A 20,745-nucleotide genomic window follows, 5' to 3' on the forward strand; every position below is an offset into this window, starting at 1 on the left:
TAAGTTCCCTCTATGCCTACTTTCTGGAGGGTTTTTATCATAAATGGGTGTTGAATTTTGTTGAAAGCTCTCTCTGCATCTATTGAGATGATCATATCTTTTTTTCCTTCAAATTGTTAATATGGTCTATCACATTGATTGATTTGCGTATATTGAAGAATCCTTGCATTCCTGGCATAAAGCCCACTTGATCATGGTGTATGATCCTTTTAATGTGCTGTTGGACTCTGTTTGCTAGTATTTTGTTGAGGATTTTTGCATCTATGTTTATCAGTGATATTGGCCTGTAGTTTTCTTTCTTTGTGACATCTTTGCCTGGTTTTGGTATCAGGGTGATGGTGGCCTCGTAGAATGAGTTTGGGAGTGTTCCTCCCTCTGCTATATTTTGGAAGAGTTTGAGAAGTATAGGTGTTAGTTCTTCTCTAAATGTTTGATAGAAGTCGCCTGTGAAGCCATCTGGTCCTGGGCTTTTGTTTGTTGGAAGATTTTTAATCACAGTTTCAATTTCACTGCTTGTGATTGGTCTGTTCATATTTTCTATTTCTTCCTTATATGTTTGTTTTTATCAGGCAACATTTAGATATATAAATCAAAGCTTGATTCTCCTGGGCATATGTTCCTTTATTGCACATCTCCAGACTACTGAGAGCAAGCAAGGGGCCAAATTCAGAGCAGAGGGTAAATATTTGCCTTAAATAGCCCAAGAACATATTCTTAATTGTAAATTTTGTTTTTATTTTTAGAAAAAGGGATAATTTAAAAACACAATAATAAAATGAATTTTCAAACTTTCTTTTTGGCATAGATGCACATATGTAGAAGAATAGAAATAGATAATAGTGTGACTTGTAGTAAAATATTTAATCTTTCAACAATTCACTTTATAAAGAAAGGGGGTGAAAATTCAGTGGAAAAAGGAGAAACATAGTAGAAGGAAAAGATAAGGGGGTGGGAAGTGGAAGAGTATGAGTGCTGGGCAAAAACCTTAATGAGGTATCAGGTCAGTCTTTCTACTGTGTGAACTTGGCAACTTTCTGTGATGTGGAATATGTTTGTGCCTGTTACTAAGGGGTCAAAGTGCTGCTAGTGTCTAATAAGTATATACCATTTGTCTAAGCAAGAATATATGGGCATTTTTATCCACAAAAGTCTCTCAATAAATACTAATGTCTAATATATGAATAATATGTGTATCAAAATTCTATAAATGCACTTGTAATAATATTTAGAAAATTTTACTTGTTATCTACCATCTCATCTGGTTTTATAAGGTTATGTGTAACACCTAATTTTAAAAACTTATTTAGAACATATCAGTGTTCAGTGTTTGTGGTCCCTTATGAATACAAATGTATAACATTTAAAATATTTAAACCTTCCTATCTCAGTTCTGTTCTTCTGAGTGATTCAATTTTTTTCATGTCTCATGACTTATTTGTACAGTCTCTCAAAAAAAAATGTTCAATGGGCATTCATTTTATTTCACAACCAGGAAACTATTTGGGTAGTTATACAGAAATTCATAGTAAATCAAGTGAATCGGAAGAAATCTATCTTCTTTTGTGAATCTTTAAAAAGCTTATTAAGTTCATTTATATCACTTATCACACTATATCAAAAAAATTAAGTGTTTGACTCCTCATAACAAAGAACCTAGCACAATGCCTCAATAGAAATGGAGTCACTTTCTTAACAGAACCACATATGTTTATGATTTATTATTTAACTGAAAGATGATAGAAATTTCAGTTGCAGGTATTCCTTTTAAAAATCCATCAGCAGTACAATAATTTGTATCTAAGAGATGATGGGTTTAGTTCAAATCTCTAACTTTGTAGAATATTCTTCTAAAATTTCTATCTTAAATTTCCAGGTATCTAAGATATTTTTTCAAAACAAAATAGTTCAGGAAAATATTACAAAATATGGAGTCAGAAATAAGCTAATCAAAGTCTCTGGATAAGAGTAGGGTTTGAATAAGTATTAATTGTTGATATAAGATAAGATAACTACAATGAGTTGGGTCCAAATATTTATTTTTAAAAATGTTTTGAATATGTATGTAATTGTGATTTGTGTACAATTTCAGATATTCTGTATATTACAAGAAGAAAAAGTCCATGTCTGATTGAAACACCTACCAAACAAGAACTAAATTATTCAACAACACTGCTATCTGGTGGTAACATATCCTAATATCAGGAAGACAACCTAAGTTCCACAGAATAGGTTATTTTCTGTGAACACTAGAATTCTTAAGTAACAAAGTGGCACTGAATATTACTCAGAGAAATACAATTGTTAAGCATTATTAAATATAAATGTATACTTGTCTATATCTAATTTGAAGGCCACCATGTATCACAAATTTTAAAAGGGGTGTGCGTGTATGTATGTGTACTTGTATTTTAGAAAAGTGATTCTATTTTCTTCAAGATTTAAAAATATCACTATATTATTTTTCTTAGGGCTGTGCCACACGGCTTGTGGGATCTTAGTTCCCCAGCCAAGGATCGAACCCCAGCCCTTGGCAGTGAAAGCACAGAATCCTAACCACTGGACAGCCAGGGAATTCCCAAAATATCACTATAATTTAAAAATGCATAATGTGTGCCTACTAGAATGAGAATCTACTTAGTCAAAATTCCACCATATTAAGCTTCTTGTTTGTACTTATCAAGCAGAGGCATGTGTGTTCATCTATGTTCCATATTTGCACTGCATTTGCATCACTATTGCATGGCGATAATGTTAACTATTTTAAAAATATCAAAGACAAGATATTTTAACTTTTGACTGATCTTTGATCAATAACCTTGACTCACTGTTTTTCCATCCTGGCTGATAAGCCCTAAGGATGTGATTAAAGAATAAGGAATTGCTGTACTGTGCTTGTCTGAAGTAGAAATACAAACTCAGTTATTTGGACAATAGTCTAATGTCTACATAAAAATAAAACTAACAGTTAATTTGAAAAAATCGGTTAAAATAATTCATTGATTCAACTAGATGTGATACTGTGCAGATTAATTGTAAGTTCAATCCTCCCTTTGTGGTTCAAGAGAATGTTAGTGATTTAGTTGTTTAATGGTGTGAGACATTTTATTCTTCTAGTATTTATCCTAGAGTTATGTATAAGGATTTCTGAACAGAGACTAGAACTGAAAGCTATTATTTAAACTTGGGATTGTCCAAGCAAATGCATTAAAAATAAAAATTGCTACATGCCTCTAGATCAAACCTGTCAAATTTCTAATACAAATGAAATTAAAATGCAACAGTCTTTGATGAGAAAGATCATAAGCCATCTATAATTTTAATTTGCTGAAATTGATTATATAATCTACAACAAAAAATGTGATTATCAAAGGATAAAGTCTAGGTTTTAAATTAGATCAGTAAAGTGTGTGTCTGCATCTTCCAGGCTGTAACTGAATTGTTAATCACAGGTGATTTTATAGATTAAATATTTCTCCTAAAATTAAGATGTCCAGAAGGAAAAAAAAACCTTACTATCTACTTTAACTGATGTAGTTTTTGTTTCCTCAAGGCATGCTATTCTACAGCTCTAATACAGTTAATAAAGCTGAGAAATGAATATAATTTGAAACATGTCTAAAGAGAAATAAAAATAAAATATCCATGTACATAGTCATTATTAATGTAGTTAAATGGAATTTCAAAAATGTAGACAATACACAATACTGATCAATATTCTGTAAAAACAAAAATGGGAAAATAATTTGAAAAAGAATAGATACATGTATATCTGTAACTGAATCACTCTGCTGTACACCTGAAACTAACATGACATTGTTAATCAACTATACTCCAATATAAAATAAAAAAATTTTAAATGTAGACAAAAATAAACTTCTATTTGTCATTGTAGTTAAGTCTGGGCTGCGAAGTAAAACATATCTGAAGTTGATTCCTGACTTAGTCGTTTACTATCTGTTTAACTTTGGGCATGTCTCAATTTCCATATTTATAACATGGAGAAAGAATACTTCCTACCTCACAGGGGTACAGATGTAGATGTTTAAGATAAAGACTACTAAACAACAGAGGAGGCTTCTGATTATGTTGGGCCAAAATAATCAGCAGCCTCCTCTCTTATTTAAGTGTGTATACATATATACACATCTATATATATATATATACATATAGTGGTTATCAAGTGTGCAAACTATATATATATATAGTGCAAAAATATATGTAGTGATTATCAAGTGTGCAAAAAGAATAGTTGTGAATAGGTGTACATTTATATTGTAACCATCATTTTCGGTTAAATGACTATGGATTTTTCAGTTATTGTAAACTTGTTAGTTTTGAGAATCAGCTTATCAAGTAAGTCTTTTCTAGAAGAGCTAAGAAAATTTTTGTCCCCTTTTAGTCATTTAACAGTTTCCAACTTTACCTGTTTTTCTTTAGTAGCTTCTGAAAGGAGAAGATTCTTCTATGCTGCCTTTTTCACCACATAGCTAATATTTTAAAATTTATCTGTATAATAGTTAAAAACAATCATGCTATTAAAAAAAAACTACACCTAGAAATATTCTCTGGAAATCAAATGAAGTTCAAATTATTTCTTAAAAGAATTTATGCTATGCAGAAAAAATACATGGCTCTGCTAAAAAGAAAAGAAAAAAAATTGTAGACCAATAACTGGAAGATAAAATGCTGTTGTTTGTTCCTAATGAAAACTCCTTAAATTTTGAAAGAAAAAAACATATAATCTTAGTTATGTAAAATAAATTTTCATTCAAACAAGTATAACTCGAGCAAAATATGACTGAGGTTTTTGGCTTTTAAACTATTTCCTTACAGTTAACCAAAAGTCTTTAATTTATATTTTGAAAAACAACATGACCTTTGAAGGTGTGCTTGCTAAGCAAAAGTTTACAACTCCACTACATTAATCTATTAAAAGCCTAACGTGTTAGACATTTTTAGCAGGAGAGCAAACACCTTTAAAATAAACAGGTAAAATATTTAATTTTCTGTAAATAAGCAAAACATAAGTTTAATAAATTGGATCATTCATAGTGTTTATGGAACTTTAAAACTTTAATGTATTTTGGGGTCCTAGGTAACAGGGACATGCTATTAAAATTAAGATGACTACAGAACTGTTTTTATAGTATTTTTCAAAACAAAATTCTTAGATTCAAGACAGATCTATGTTGTGATACAGCAGAGTATTATAGTGAAATTTCAGTCAAATTTTAAATTGCATGTACAAGATATATCTAATATTCAAGTTAGTAAATTATTTGAAATATGTAATATTGCCTTATAAAATGTAGGGTTTTTTCATAAAATCTGTCAATGAGTTAACATCTTTAATTTGTTCAAAAAGAATCACCACCTTTGCTACTTAATACACTCTTGTTTGATATTTACTATTCAACTCTATAACCAAATTAGTTGTAGCACTTTGGAACATTTCAGGCTATATGATCATTACACATCTAATTTTGCATTATTTACATAAGCTCTTTTACCATGGTAAAAGATGTAATACTGTATGATGTAGTGAAAAGCACACTGTCCAGAGAGAGATAAATTCTGTTCCAGACTGTCACTAACTAGCTTTTGTTACCTTGGGCAAGTCACTTCAAAAGAAATGGAACCTTCTGGAAAACAACAAATCTTAAGTAGGTGTAACTGATCACATTTAAACAGTATTTGCGTTTTAGTAAGTTACTTTAGAAAAAATTGCAAGTTATGCACAAAGACCAAAAATCCCAAAGGATGACCTTCCTAAGCAAAAAACAAACAAAAACACAATAAACTAGAGATTCAGGGATATTTCATGTCTATGAGCATGTATTTCACTAAAATTTCCCTCTTTCTTTAGTTGGAGGCACTAATAATGAGAACAGAAGGAAAATCCTAACAGCGAACAAATTAAGTATATTTTCATCAAAACATTGCTAGTTATGAGTTACCTCAGCATACTGCTAGTTCCGTCAAGCTTGAGTATTTATCTCATAACCTTTGCAATGTTGTCTGCAGAGAAATGTTAACCCTAACACAGAGTAAATGTCTAAGAGACATCTCCTTTCTCTTCCTTGCTTTATTAAAAATTTTAAATCATTGCATAATTCCCAGGATAAGTTATCTACAACCAGTGACCCAATTTATTTAGCATAGTGAAAAGCTCATGGAATTTGAAGCTACTCCTAATTCGGTGGTCTTAGGCAAGCCATTTAGCTAATTCTGGACTAGGTTGATTCTTCATTTGAAAAGAAAAAAGACAAGGAGGATAAAAATGTCTGCACCACCTAACTCACAGGATTATTTGGAGTGTTAGATGATTATATGTGAAGTCTTTTGTCAGGAGAAATTCACCAACAAATATCAATTTTATGTAGAGGAACTGTAGTTTTTAAGGAAACATTACAATAAGGATAGTGTTTGTCTTTTATATTCAGTAGCACTATGGCAGAATATGTGTCATCGTTTACACTTTTAAGTCTACTAATTATCTCATGAGATTCATTAAAGAAACTAAACAGGGTTTGCTTCTCTGACAACAAAATATATTTTTATAATACCTTCTACTAATCTAGTTCTTCCAAGGGAAAATGAAGTGTGAACTCCCAGTGGGTAAAACTATTCACCCCACGTGGTTAACTACTATTACAAAAATCTATCTTACAGAAATGCTTGAATGTAATTCAAATAAATGAGAAACCTGAAACCTCCCAAAGTTCCAGGTTGCAAGGATTGCCAGGACTTAGAGCGATACACCTTAGATTGTGATTTAACATTCTATATCTAAGCCAAGCCATAGCAATAATAGATTTTCCTTTTTTCTTCCAAAAACTCTCCCTCCAGACCTATTCTCACAAATATTTTTATCTTCACACAGAAAGAAAACTATTAGGAACTTGGCTCTTGTGCCAGAACCTATTTTAAATTGGAACCAAATCCTCAATTTTTCCTAAAAAGCCTTATCAGATTTATTCATCCTAGTACTCTTCTCTTGTTCAATATGATCACATCTTTATTTCCCAGCCCACTATGACTATTGTGTCATTGCATATTTATATGTTTGAAATTACTAAGGCCAGTGATATTATTCTAATTGTGCTGAATAAAATTCAATGAGTGCTCACAACTTTCTAATACAAACCCAAAACTCCTGAAAGATTAAACATAATAAATACATTGTTAATTGTTCCTTTGATGTATAGTCTTAAACATATTTGAACCTAAAATTTTAGCACACACACTAGCTGATGGAATGAATATTATCCCAGGGATCATGCTGTCTTTGACATTCAATAGATATGTGAACTTAAGGAAAAAAAAATAAAACTTGTCTATGTGGCTTTCCTCATATGTCAAAATGGTCTAGTACCTGTTTCACAGGACTGTTGTGAGTTTCAGAGGAGACAAAATCTGTAAAATCCTGAAGTGCAAAAAAAACAGTTTTAAAATGATAATGTAATCATTCACATAGTTAAAAACCTGGTAGTAGTGCCTTTCATACTTACTGAGAGGTACTATTTCAGGTAATTACTTTAGATTTAATGCAGAGACTCATGATGAATCTACTTTGTTTTTGGTTTTTTCTTCCCCCAAAACTCAGTTGTTTCAGTTACTGGCAAAGCATGTTCTTAAGTGATTTAGTTGCTAACATTAGTGTATGATATAAAGAAGATATAAAGTGTAAGGACATTTTCAAAGGAAATATTAAACATTATGTTCTCAGAATGTCTTCCATTTCTTTGAAAGATGATGCTTCCTTGAGTTGTCAGTCTCCATCCTGGAACCTAACCTTAACTTGGAATTCTAGTTTTTTCTAGTGAATATAATCCACCCATTTCCTTAGTAATGCTATTACTAACTTTTGCAATCCTAACATATTATTAGTAATTATAAGTACTTCAACATTTAATGTACATTATATGATATTATCTACTGGCTGATTGTGTTCAATCTTCACTGACACCTATTTTAAATCTTTACTAAAATTATATGACTTATAATTAAAATTCTGTCCAGTTAAACAATATTTTCCTCAAACTAAAAAATCACATTCTATTAATATGTAACCATATTGCCTCTGAAACAGGAAAAAGGAGAACTGACCTAGAGTTATACAGCCAGATTTGATTACTCTAATTCACAACATTGTTTAATATTTTTAGCATTTCTAATATTTGTTAGGTTAGTGCAAGAAATTATCTCCTATTTTTTCTTACAGTTGTATGATCCTGAAATTGTCTGGTGCTTTACATCATATTCAATTCTATATAGTTTTTGAGTTTTAGTGCCATTGTAAATTAACTCAATTTTTCCTCATTCTCTCTCAAGTCTTGACCAGTGTATTTTCATAGAAGTACTATCTCTACTTTCTATAGAGCGATTTTCCATCTCTAGCCTTTGAAAATAGGAATCTAAGAGCTCTGTTATTTTTCATCTGGTTTTTTGTTGTTGTTCTGTTTTTTGTATTTCTTCTCCTCTGTCTATTCTGGAGTTTCCCCCTTTAAAAAAAGATATATGGTATTTTGCTTGCTATACATGCTTCCTTAGGCACATAGAAACAGTCAATGCTTAACATTATTAAATAATGTTAAGGGTAATGAAATCCAAGGCATTTTGGCAGACACACAAGTTCATTTAGCACTTACAAAAACCATTTCAATCCAGTTGGCCCTTTAGTTCACTGGGATCCTCAAGTTGCCACCAAACAAGCTCTACTGGTTGCTATTAAAGTATCAGAGCTTAGAAAAGACTAATAGAGTTTCACCGGAAAGGCGGTAGCTGCTGAATCCCAATGCCATAATTAAGACATGAATCCCAGCTTTGAAGTGACAACTTTTTCAGTTGTTTCCCTAACCCTGCCGGATCCACAGCTGTGCCTCCTAACAAACACAGTTTAAACACTTACAACTTGACTTATTTCAATAGCTCCTTTCAATGTTGTTTGTTTTAATTTGACACTGGTTCCATACCAAGATGTACTGCACATAAAGAAATGGAACTACGAAGATTTCCTAAACGGATTATGATGAAAAGTTCACTTAGATTAAATGGCTATTCTGCTGTAGTCTATGATAAAAATCTAAGTGTAAAGAAAGTAGCTAGGCACCATGTCTAATTTACTAATGTCTAATTTACCATTTGTTCCTGCTTTGAGGGGAGTTTTAGGGGATAGCAAAAATAAAATAACCTCTACCAAGTCTCTTTCATTGTTGTTGTTGTTGTTGCCCTAAAAAATGTCAGATACTAAAAAGAAAATAAAAATAATGTCTTCGAGCTAGGTAAATGAAAATTTAATTGGTCATTTTACTCTGATATCTGAATAATTAACTGATATGTTCATTTCCAATATGTCACAAATGAATATCTTCAAAGATCTATACCATATTAAACTCAGAATTTTGGGATCTTGTTGGAAAAGTTTTTAAAATATTGGTAAGCTATTGACACCACGTGGTCAATGGTTTTCTTTTTGAAATGGTATAAATGTATGTACATAGTCCTTATAAAATAGATTTGAGTATAAAATGAGCAAGCAACTGTTTTTTTATTCTGAGCTACAGTTTCAACTGATATAGTTACATCAAAGGTTAAAATCAATTTTAATATCCAAATGCAATAATTGTATATCATTTTTAATTTTTAAATATTCCACCCCTTGCAAAACAGCTACATTGAATCTTTTTTTTTTAAATCTGTTACCAGACTTCCCTGGTGGCGCAGTGGTTAAGAATCCGCCTGCTAATGCAGGGGACACAGGTTCAATCCCTGGTCCGGGAAGATCCCACATGCCCTGGAGCAACTAAGTCCTTGCACCACAACTACTGAGCCTGCGCTCTAGGGCCCGTGAGCCACAACTACTGAGCCCACGCACAGCAACTACTGAAGCCCGCACCCTCTAGCCACAACTACTGAGGCAACGTGCTGCAACTACTGAAGCCCGTACGCTTAGAGCCCGTGCTCTGCAATAAGAGAAGCCACGACAATGAGAAGCCCACACACTGCAACAAAGAGTAGCCCCCACTCGCTGCAACTAGAGAAAGCCCACACGCAGCAAGGGAGATCCAATGCAGCCAAAAAAAAAAAAAAAGAATCTGTTACCTTTTGCTTACCTCACCTTTTCATGCTTGTTTACCAGACTAAGAATTAACCCTTTGTTTTCAGTGTGGTTTGAAAGGCAGCAGCATCTACATCCCCAGGGAACTTGTTAGAAATGCAGAATTTCAGGCCCCAGATAGAATCTACTGAATCAGGATCTGCATTTTAACGGGGTTCCCCAGATGAATGGTATGCACATTAAAGTTTGAGAAGCACAGGAATAGAATATAACTTCCTAGAAACTGGAGTTTAAAATAACAAGTCATCAGCAGTGATGGTGATTAATTAGAAGTTGTGTATTGGCTCTATTTCTCAAGTGTTTAGATTCTGTTAACAGCTACACTGCTATATAATTTTTTAGCATTGGCCTTATATTCCCATAACTGTTTACTCTTGTATGCAATTCGAAGTCATTCAGAAGCCATATGATATTTAATGGATTCAAACTCCCTTCTTCAAATACTCCTTCTTTGCACTCATTCACTTTACAAAATGGCCAGCATATATCGTAAGTGTTTTATCTCATGGATGTTAAAACCGAGTTCATGAGCTAAGAAAAGTTGCAGGACAAGGGATGTTGTAAGAAATGTGGAGCCTGACTGAAGGCTAAAATAACAGTCTTAAACTGAGCAATTTTTTTCCTGGTGTAAGCAGAAAAAACAATGAAATCCTTCCTGATGACGGTAGAGCAAATTCTCCATGTAAAAGTTTTATTGTTTGTGTGTTTTCGTGTATGTTTATTACCCATTCTTAAGCGTCTTTTTAAAAAAATTTAATGTATTCCCATGTTTTTTTTGAAGATATTTGATCCTAGTAAAACTAGCAAACAAGTGTCAAATAACAGTTGAGATATTCCAAATATACAATATGAGAAGTGAGAGAGAAGCCAGCCTAGGCAGTTTCAAAAAGGTTGCATATTTCACACTAAACTGAAAACCAGGCCCTATCACCTAACACTCTGGCAGTGTTCTTCTCTACTTGATTTATTTTTTGTCCCCTTCTTTCCCCTCTGCCAAAAGTAAAATAAAGCAGTCTAAGGTTATGAAGGGGAGAAAGGTAAGCTTTGCTTTGGTACATTTTGCCTACATTTACCTGACCCATATTCCCTTACACATACAACCCTCGACATGAGCAATAAGATCATGCAACAAGCAGACCGAAGTTTAGAAAATTCACTTAAAATCTTTCCCAAATTATATTTAAACCTTCAGGAAAATGTACATTAAAGTCCTTAGGTAAATATGTATTTATAAAAACAAAACCATCCTTTGGGGTATGTACGTTTCTTGCTATCTTAAGTAAATGGGCTTTTCAAGTCCTTTTTAAAGAGTTAAAATATTTATATACTTTAATGCACCGATGTTTTAGTCTATTCACTCTACCTTCATGTCAAGATACATTTTGCATGTTTTATAACATCATATGCACAATAGACGTGTTTTTAATAATCTAAGTTCTAAACAAAGTGTGGAAAACATAGCATTTTCTATACCTAAGTCAGATTGGGAAATTGTCCAGCTTAATAAATCCAAAGAAATAAACAAGCAAGTCCTGGATATATTTAACTTTCTGATAAGGTACAAAACTATTCCTGCATTTGAGCAAAGGAGGGAACATGTAAGGTTGTAGAGTAAATTAAATAATGTTATCACCCAATACCTTACATGAGCTCCAGTTAACACTCATTTCACATCTCTGAGACTTAGTTTTCTTATCTGTAAAATTAAGGGGTTGGACTAAATGACCTTTCTGGTCCCTTCCACTTCCAGAGTTTATGAAACTTGGACCATTCTTGGTATATTATAATGTACCACCTGGCACTCGATATTTGTTAAATTTAATCTAATGTGACTATATATTACTTTTTTGTTGTTGTTGCTTATTGTTTTTGCCCAATCAGAATATAAGCTTCGCAAAGGAGATACTGCCTTAAATTTCTTTAAGGACCCCCTTTCTCAACCCAGTCCAACCACCACATTTAAAGTATTGTAATGCTGGACCAGCAATAGGTTTTTAGATATTGAGGGCTAATGAATCAATGTGTTGAAACTGGAAATACCTGCAGAGCCAAGGGACAAGGAAAGAATACATGGTAGAGCTTTCTGTAAAACATCATATAAATTTTTTTCATTGGAAAGGGCCTTGAAATAATGTAAAACTTCTTCATTTTACATTTGGGAAAACTGTATTCCAGGGAGATGAAGTTATTTGCTCAAGATCACTCTCTGGATACTAATAAAATATAAATCATAAAATACCTTGTGTTCACACAATTTAAATAAACCTCTGCTCTCATTTCCTGTACCCAAAACCACAGGAAAAAGGAGTTTATAATCCTGAAGACAACAGAAAATGATTTGCATATTGGGAGCTTAATGTCCTTTGGTTGATATGATACAAACCTACACACAATTGATTCCCGAAGATATTTTGCTTCAAAGATGGCATATCAGAAGAAAATCAGTATTTACAAATCATTGTCAAATATTCTCTAAAACAAATCCTATATAAAATATAGATGTCCTAAAAGAAAAACGAATTAGGCAATAACACTAAATATGTGCCACATTAAGTAAAATTAAAGTTTATGGAGTGTCATTATGATGGGTCATAATTTGAATTATTCTTATAAATAAAACAGAGGAAGTGTATGAGTATATATGAGCATGTACTGTTAAATTTCAATAGTCTTATTATTTTATTATATAATATTTACAGGGTTAGTAAGAGGAGAATATGACACAAGTAAACAGTTAAAAGACTTATTTAGATATATTTGAATATACTTGTCTTTGAAATTTTTATTTTTTAATCCAAGAAGCATTCTTTTTTGTTTTCTTTTTTTTTTTTATATTCAGAACTTTGAGGAAATATACTCAAAGAAATGCGAGGCAAGGCAGGTGTTGGGAAAAGCCCTGGTTTGGAAGCTAAAAGTCCTGTATAGGCTTCCCCTCTTACTAACTGGAAAGCCTTAGAGATAGGATTTCACCTGTCTGACCTTCAGTTTCCTCATTGAAAAAATAGGTACAACCATGCTTTCTTTTTCTACTCAAAGTTTTTTATTAGACTAAAATATTTACTTTTAAAATTATATAAAATATAGGATACTGTATAATTTTTTATTTGTTTTCAGTATGCGGGCCTCTCACTGCTGTGGCCTCTCCCGTTGCGGAGCACAGGCTCCGGACGCGCAGGCCCAGCGGCCATGGCTCACGGGCCCAGCCGCTCCGCGGCATGTGGGATCTTCCCGGACTGGGACACGAACCCATGTCCCCTGCATCGGCAGGCGGACTCTCAACCACTGCGCCACCAGGGAAGCCCAGATACTGTATAAATTAAACTAGGAGAATGAATTGAAACAAGAGGGTGGCAGAAAATTTAATGTTCTGTTTTCATTTCATATGACAATAAATGAATTGTAAAAATCAGTACAATCTTGATTTGCATTCTAATAACTTGAAGATTTAAAAAGAAAGGAATTTTCATATAGTTTAATTAAAATCCATCAGGAAATTAGGTTTATTGTCATGCTAAAGGATATGTAAGATTAATATAGTTTTTATTGAGAGAGAAAAATCCTCTCCTAGAATTTATTCTCTTCTTTCTTTTGCCTTTCCTCTTTTTGTTTTCCCAAATCTACATATTCAAGATGAGCAGATTAGGTGGAAAAAATCATTCTTTCAGATCTGGGCTGGAAATGACAACTATAGCCATTGTCACCCTTAGATTCAAAATTTATTATACTGATTTGATGCTTAACACATTAAAGTCAATTAAAAGGGCAGCTTAAAATCCTTGATCAGTTGAGGATGTTTAGAGTGTAAAAGATAATAGAAGCATTTATGATTTCTGCCAAGCCACTCTTCTAATTCAAAAACTGTAATTGAAAAAGACTCTTTATCCAATTTATTTTTACTGTTTGATAATGAGAATGCAGTCTTTCTACAGATGTAACCAAATCTCAAGACACTTTTCACCCTAAAATAGCTTTCTCCATGTGATAAACCTGTGTTTTACAATTAATGTTGCACAGGGCATAAATCTTGAGGGACCATTACATACAGGTTATTTGATGTTTTCTCTTAACAAAAGATGAGCACATTTTGGGGATGATGCCTTCTAGATGAACTTCTATTGAAAAATGACACCTTTTCAAATAGGATTAGATTAACTTAAACAATGCAAGCCAGTCTGGAATATCAAGGCATCTTACCTAGTTTTCTTCATTCTGGATACTGAATGATCAATAAAGTCTTCAGATAATAGAACTCTGCTCAGACAATGACATGTAATTTGGAATGTTATAAAGTCAATCCAATTAAATATACTTATAAATTTTATTTTTCACAAAGGTAAAATTTACCTATGTCATTGATGAAAGAATGTATCATCTATTTTTATGGCATACTCTTTCTTACCTCCCCAATTCCCAGTGATGTTGAGCCAACCTCAGTGCATGTGGAGATACGGACAATTTGAGAATTGCCCATTTCCCACACACACAAAAATAACTTTCTACAAATGCAGTACAAAGCAAGGGTTCCTTTGCCTCTGAAGATTGACATAGTAACTGTGTATGTTCGTATGAACATGCTTTGACAAAGGCCTTAAAGTCCTTCGTGTGTGTGTGTGTGTGTGTGTGTGTGTGTGTTAGGAGAGATCTGTCTGAGGCGGACACCCTCTCAAAATATTTAAATTTGAGCCACTGTGACAATTCCACAAAGCAAAAAGGAGGGGGAATAAAAATGAGACAGAAACTTTCACTGAAAACAGAAATAATGACCCATGGGAAGAGGACACACCAGAAAGAATGGGATGCCGAGAAACAGTTTCAGGAGTGTGTGGTGAGAAATTCAGAAAAGTTGAAAATACTCCCCAAAGTACAATATTTAAATCCCTAGCTGTAACCAAAGGAAAACAGACATTTGCAGGCATGATAAAAAATATAAGAAATCCAAGGAATTCCACTATAAATCTTGTTTGAAATAAAACAGCAAAAGACATACATAGATGGCAAGAAATATTCTTGTGAGGAAAATTTGAAAAATCTGTAAGTTTAAAGTAGAGGTTCCGTGGTTCCTTTTTAAAAAAAACATCTTTGAGGTCACTGAAGGGGAAGAGAGTCCAAGGTAGCTAGTGGGAAGAAAGAAGTAAAATGGGGATTAGTGGAGAAATTACCTAGGTAGGTAATGCAGGGAAGAAGCAGCGAGGGAAGACTGACGGGAGAAGGAAAAAGAATAGAGATAGAGGTGTTTGCTAGGGCCTCAAGAGGAGGAAAAAGCCAAGATTAAGGGACTCTGATGGTTGGTAGAGAAAGAGCTGAAGGGGGTAAGGATGGGAGAGATGATATGGTGCACGGAGATGATGCAGGGAGGTGTGTGGAAAATGAAGTGCGGTGGGCATAAGTGTGCTTGCAAGTGACTGAAGGAGTTTACTCTGATGGTGGAAGATGGGGAATTTAGAAGGTTGGGTGTGGAAGCTGAGATGAGCCTAAAGATAAAACTATAGAGATGATTATGACTAAAGAGAAATTCTCTTTTCCAAAATGACATTCTTAGTTTTATTGATTTACCTTAGGCCCTCTTCATTCATTTGTCCTCTTTTCTGGATGTTACAGTATCTTCTTACCTTATTTACCTCAACTCTCTATTCCAATGCATTAGTTTATTCAAATACACATTTAAAGACAACAACAAAAATGTTTCTATTGTGTGCCACCTACTGCCTAATTTTCTCACCCTGTTTTGTTGTTGTTGTTTTTTAACATATCTGCTTTAAAAATCTTCAAAGTGGACTATGCCTACAAAATACACACACAAACCCCCTAACTCCACAGTGGAACATCAAGCCTCACCCCCACCCGCCCTCTCCTTACTTAAGTCTGTATCAGGTTCTTCCAGGTCTACCTCCTGGCTAGCCACTGCCTATGAATGCCTATTTTTCAAAGCCAGAGAGACACCTTCTTTATGAATCTTTTTTTCAACCTCTTAGCAAAAATTAATTCCTCCCTCCATTATGTTCAATTAGAGCATTAATCACATTGTATCATAAATTTGTCAAAGTCTCCTGGCTCACAGAAACCCGAACAACCTTTTCCCATTCTCTTTTGCATTCCTGTAGCCTAGCACATTGTCTGGCACAGTAGGTGACTAATTAATGTTTGCAGATTCTTTGGTGAATAAATAAACAGATGACCCTCCTTTAAAATACATGAAGCAAGATTATTGGAGAAAATCAGATTTCAAAATTTCATCCCCTGAATAATTCCCCTTCCTACTAATAGAAAATGTGGCAGCCATACATATTTTGTCAATTTAGCTTAAACCAGTGGTTTATATAAAGTCTCCTTGTCCGCACGCCTCCCCTCTCTTCGCCAAGAACCTTGTAAATCCTGACTAAAGGCTGTTGTGGACTGCTTGCACAGAGAAAAGGAGAATTTTCTGCTTTCTAAATCCCTTACCAGATTTCTTCCTGCCACCAGCAGTCTGGAAGTTCTCTATCAGGAATTTCTATCTTTCAAAGAACATAAAGTTTTGAATACAAAGAGAAGAAATAATGTGAAAACTGCAATTCCTTCTGCCAGGCCTCCCAGCTGCCAAAACCCAACATTGCTTGGGCATCCATCAGAATCGCATTCAGGTGATTAAAAAAAAAAAGTCTCCTTTAAACCTTTAGCAAATGATTGAACTCTAAAAACTGAATGCGCTTTTATGCTTGGTCTGAGTTTCCTTCCCATTCCTGTATTTCAAATGCACAGCAACTCTAAGTTTGCTGCCTTTGCTGATATAACATGTAAGGGAAGCCTTCCACCCAAGGGAAGAAAACAAAACCCCAGATTTATAAAACAGAAGAATTCTTTGCTCCTGCTCCCTTTCCCCCAAATCTCCTACCCGCCTCCAAACCAAAATACAGTCAGTAGGTAAGCAGTTTGTTGCGATCCTCTCTGAAGATAATTTCCTTGGGAAGGAAACTCAGTTCCGAGGCCCAGACGCCTCCACACACGCTGCCTTCATTCCCTCCCTCTTGCCCTGTACAACCTTCTCCAACTGCGCGCTGCGGTCCTTCTCCCAGAGCTAAAGAAAAAAATTGTCTGCAATCAGGGGAAACGGATTAGCCTCTAATTCGGGGAAGCAGGGGGTTGCTCCCTTAAAGGGAGAAGAGCAAACTCAGAAAGGAAGTCGCAGCGGGCTTCCGTCTTTAAAAGCCCATTTCTGAATCTTCCCAATTTGGCGCGCCGGTCTCTAGGAGTGACTGCGCAGCTTTATAATAAAGAGGACGGTGGCCTGCCCCTGCGGCAGCAGCTCCTAGAGCCTTTCGTAACTTCCAATTTTCAGTCCCTTCTCTCACTTAAGGGGACTCTCCACCCTGTGCCAGCGCCTCCAATCGTCCCCCTCCCACACCTCACCATTTCACTGGGAAGACGACCCTCTTCGCCTTCTAGGGAGCTTGTTCTGTTGAAAGCAAAGAGACAGCCACAGGATTTTAAGGATACCGGTCTTCACATCCCCCTTCCTTATAATCCAGGGAGGAGAGAAAACAGCGGAAATTTAACACTGGTAACTATTATTTCATCTGAAGAACCAGCCCTCTAGAATGCCGCTAAATAAGTAGATTCATAGTGAAAAGTGAAGGTGCAAGCTGAAAACAGGAAGGACTGGGGGGGAGGGTCGTGGGGGACAGGGACAAGGAGGGAAGGAGTGCGGGAAGACCCTACATCTGTATCAGATTCCGGGTTCAAAACCGGCCGCGGCCGGGACCGCAGTAACCTCCCCCGCCCCGGCCGCCTCGGCGCGCCTGTGGGGAGCGAGTGAGCGTGATGGATGGGCCGAGAGGGAGAGCGCGGGAAGGAGGCCGAGAGAAGCGAGGGCGGCTGCGCACAGGCCGGGACCAGCCGCTCGGCCTCCTCTCCGCCCGCCGAGGCGCTCCGGGGCTGACATCATTGCCAGAAGGAGGGGCTGCCCGTGCGAAGGCGTCTGGAGAACGAGGTTCTCGGGCCTCGCTGGCGGAGGCGTTCCCTCGCCGCTTGGCAGGCGCAGCGCGGAGTTGGCCGGATTCAGCCCGCGTGAGCTGCGCGCGGCAATTCTTATTTTAGCGGAGGGAGGAAGGTATCTTTAGACCTTAGCGCGTCCATCTCTGGGTTCATTCGTCAGAACCGCCCGCACACCGTCCGCGCTTCCTCCGACGAACCAGACAAAGGCAAGAAAGGGGGAAACACATACAAATACTATTACTTCGACTTGCTTTCAAATGTCTCCCCACTCGCCCGGGAAAGGATAGCCCTAAGGCTGAGATTTCCCGCCGTGATTGTTTCAAACAAGATTGAGAGTGGAATTCCATTTAGTCTTCCCTAAGTTCCGAAGGTGCCCGCAAGTACCCTTTTTTTCCTTGAGTCACACCTGTTTTAACCTTTCATGGGATGGGAGGAGTCTCTTTAGTCTAAAGCGCCGCTACCTTCTCCGGTGTTTTGCTCAATGTTGAGGATTCTTCGCACGCTCCTCAGGTTGTTTCCTTGTTGCAGCTCTAAGAGCACGCAAGCGGTGTCAACACCCTCGCCCCCTCCCCATATTTCCTGTCCCCTTCACCGCCTATCGCGATGTTTAAACAATTTCTTCCACACACTTTCCTTCGCACAGTAACGGCTCCTATGTGGGGTTTAAACCCAAGCTTGGGATGTTTCCACGCAAGGACTCGCTTTTGTTTGGTTCTCCCTGCTTAATTTTATTTATTCTTTTGTCTTCGCCCCTCCCTCTTCTCTCAAGTCTTTGCTTTGTGGGTGTGTGCCGCAGTGGCGCAAGTTTCTATTCCCAGCCCCCTAGCCAACATTTTGGAAGGGCACACCGCTTGGAGACTCGACCGCCCGCCCGCAGACGCGCGCGCACACGCACTCCACATGCGCGCCCCAGCGCCCCACACCCCAAACCGCAAAGGAGGCCAAAGCAGTGAAGCACAGAATAATTCATTCTGAAAGCGGAGACGCCGTTTGCTGTTGAGCTCTATAAGTCTTTCCTTGGGGGAGAAAAGGAAGTGGTTGGAGCTATACGCTCTTGGAAAGTGACACACACACACACACACACACCCCTTTATTTTTTCAAGGGGAGGATGCCAATTTGTGGCTAAGCGCGCACATTCAAGTCGTGTCTCCAACCGAGGGCAGACTGCCGCTCCGCTCTTCCAAGTCTCTAAAGAAAAGACCCATTTGCCGCTATGAGCTTTTAAAAAGTCACCTTTTCCGATGACTCTCTTAAGAGGCATTCATTATCGCGAAAAGGGGCTGTTTTATGGCTACGCGCTTAAAAAATTAATTCCTTTGTGGACACATAATCTGTTTTTCGGTCCTATCGTAGTCCACGTCATTCATTTATGGGATAGGTAGGCGGGTTTTGGCTAAGGGATTAAAAGTCATTTCTTTACAGAAAGAGCAACCGCTTTATGTTCGGCTACGCTCTTAGAAAGTCTTTTTTTTTTAATGAGAAAATGATGCCGTTTTTATGCTACGCAATTATAAGACGTTCCTTTTTTTAGAGCTAGGCAGAATTTTCCACACCTACCATCTCCACATCCAGCAGGTGCTGGCTGAGCACAGCCCCAGAAGTAGGGCGGGAAGGAAGGGCGGGGAGGCGAGCGTCAGGCGGAACTGCACGGGGGACCCTGCGCGCTCCGTGGCGCGCTGCACTCTCCTCTCTGCGCCGAGGGTCGGGCTCCCAAGGATTAGAGCCAGCCTGGCACGGATCCAGATCCGGAGACCCCAGAGATGGGAGCGCAGCGGGGCTGGACCGCCCTGGAAGTCCGAGCCGGGCTCTGGGCTCCGGCCTTTGCCCCTCTGCTCAGACCGCTTCGCCTGGCTAACCCGAGAATCCGGAGTGTGATCTTTTCCCAGCCCCTGCCGCAATCTTAAGAGTTTCTCTCAGCTTCGCAGAAGCTGGCTGTATCTGTTAAAGTGAAAGACCTTTTTGCACGGCCAATGTTGAGGAAATTCATGCGCGGACACTTTTCTGACAGAAGTGAGAGTTTTTGCAAAGTAACCAAGCCAAGCCGACTGGTGGCTGTGCCAAAAAGATATTCTAGCCGCACTCACCTCCGGGGTTTGCTCTTTCTCTTATCTCCAGGGAAGAGATGGGGGAAGGGAAGACACAGGAAGCGTCTCTAAAATCACTCTGTGGTCCTAGTCAAAGACCCCAAGAGCAGGCAGCCGGAAGCCTCCGCGCAGTAAGTGCGGGACTCACGCTTCACACGCCGCACTCTGTTCTGGCACCCGGACCGGATACTTACCTTGTTGTCCAAGCCACTAGAGTAGAAATGAGGTGGTAAGTAAAAAAGAGAAAAGGCTTCCGCTAGCCCCACGGAGACTGCGACTGCTGTAGCGGGGCTCTGCCGCCACAGCTCGCAGTCCGCGGAGCAGTTGGAGTCGCGAAGGCTTCCTTTGAGGCTGTTTGGGCCGCCCGGGTTGCCTGGGCTGCCTGTGTCGCCGCTGCCAGTGCCACTCTGCGCACTCTGTTCAACTGCCTTTTTGCTTTGCCGCGCGGGCCGCTGCGTGCAGCTTGAGCTCACGGCTCCTCCCGCCCTGACAGTTCGCCGACTGCAAGGAGCCAGTGCCGAGCCAGCCCTTTTCAATGGCGAGTGGGAGGGACTCGATAGAGGGGGAGA

The 20,745-nt window shown here is 37.4% G+C and overlaps 1 protein-coding gene across 6 annotated transcripts in view; it reads right to left on the reverse strand.

Moving 5' to 3' along the window:
* The window catches only part of PCDH11X (protocadherin 11 X-linked), a 752,740-nt gene extending 732,101 nt beyond the window's left edge, over nucleotides 1–20,639 (reverse strand). For 5 of the 6 annotated variants that reach the window (XM_060291949.1, XM_060291947.1, XM_060291948.1 and 2 more), the window contains exon 1: nucleotides 20,371–20,639. The gene's annotated coding sequence lies outside the window, so the exon portion shown is untranslated. Of the gene's footprint in view, nucleotides 1–16,561; nucleotides 16,612–20,370 lie in introns of those variants that run through there. The other variant, XM_060291946.1, reaches the window with a different exon arrangement.
* Between the last annotated feature and the right edge of the window lie 106 nt (nucleotides 20,640–20,745).

The sequence above is a fragment of the Globicephala melas genome, chromosome X, assembly GCF_963455315.2.
Source record: "Globicephala melas chromosome X, mGloMel1.2, whole genome shotgun sequence".
NCBI lineage: Eukaryota > Metazoa > Chordata > Mammalia > Artiodactyla > Delphinidae > Globicephala > Globicephala melas.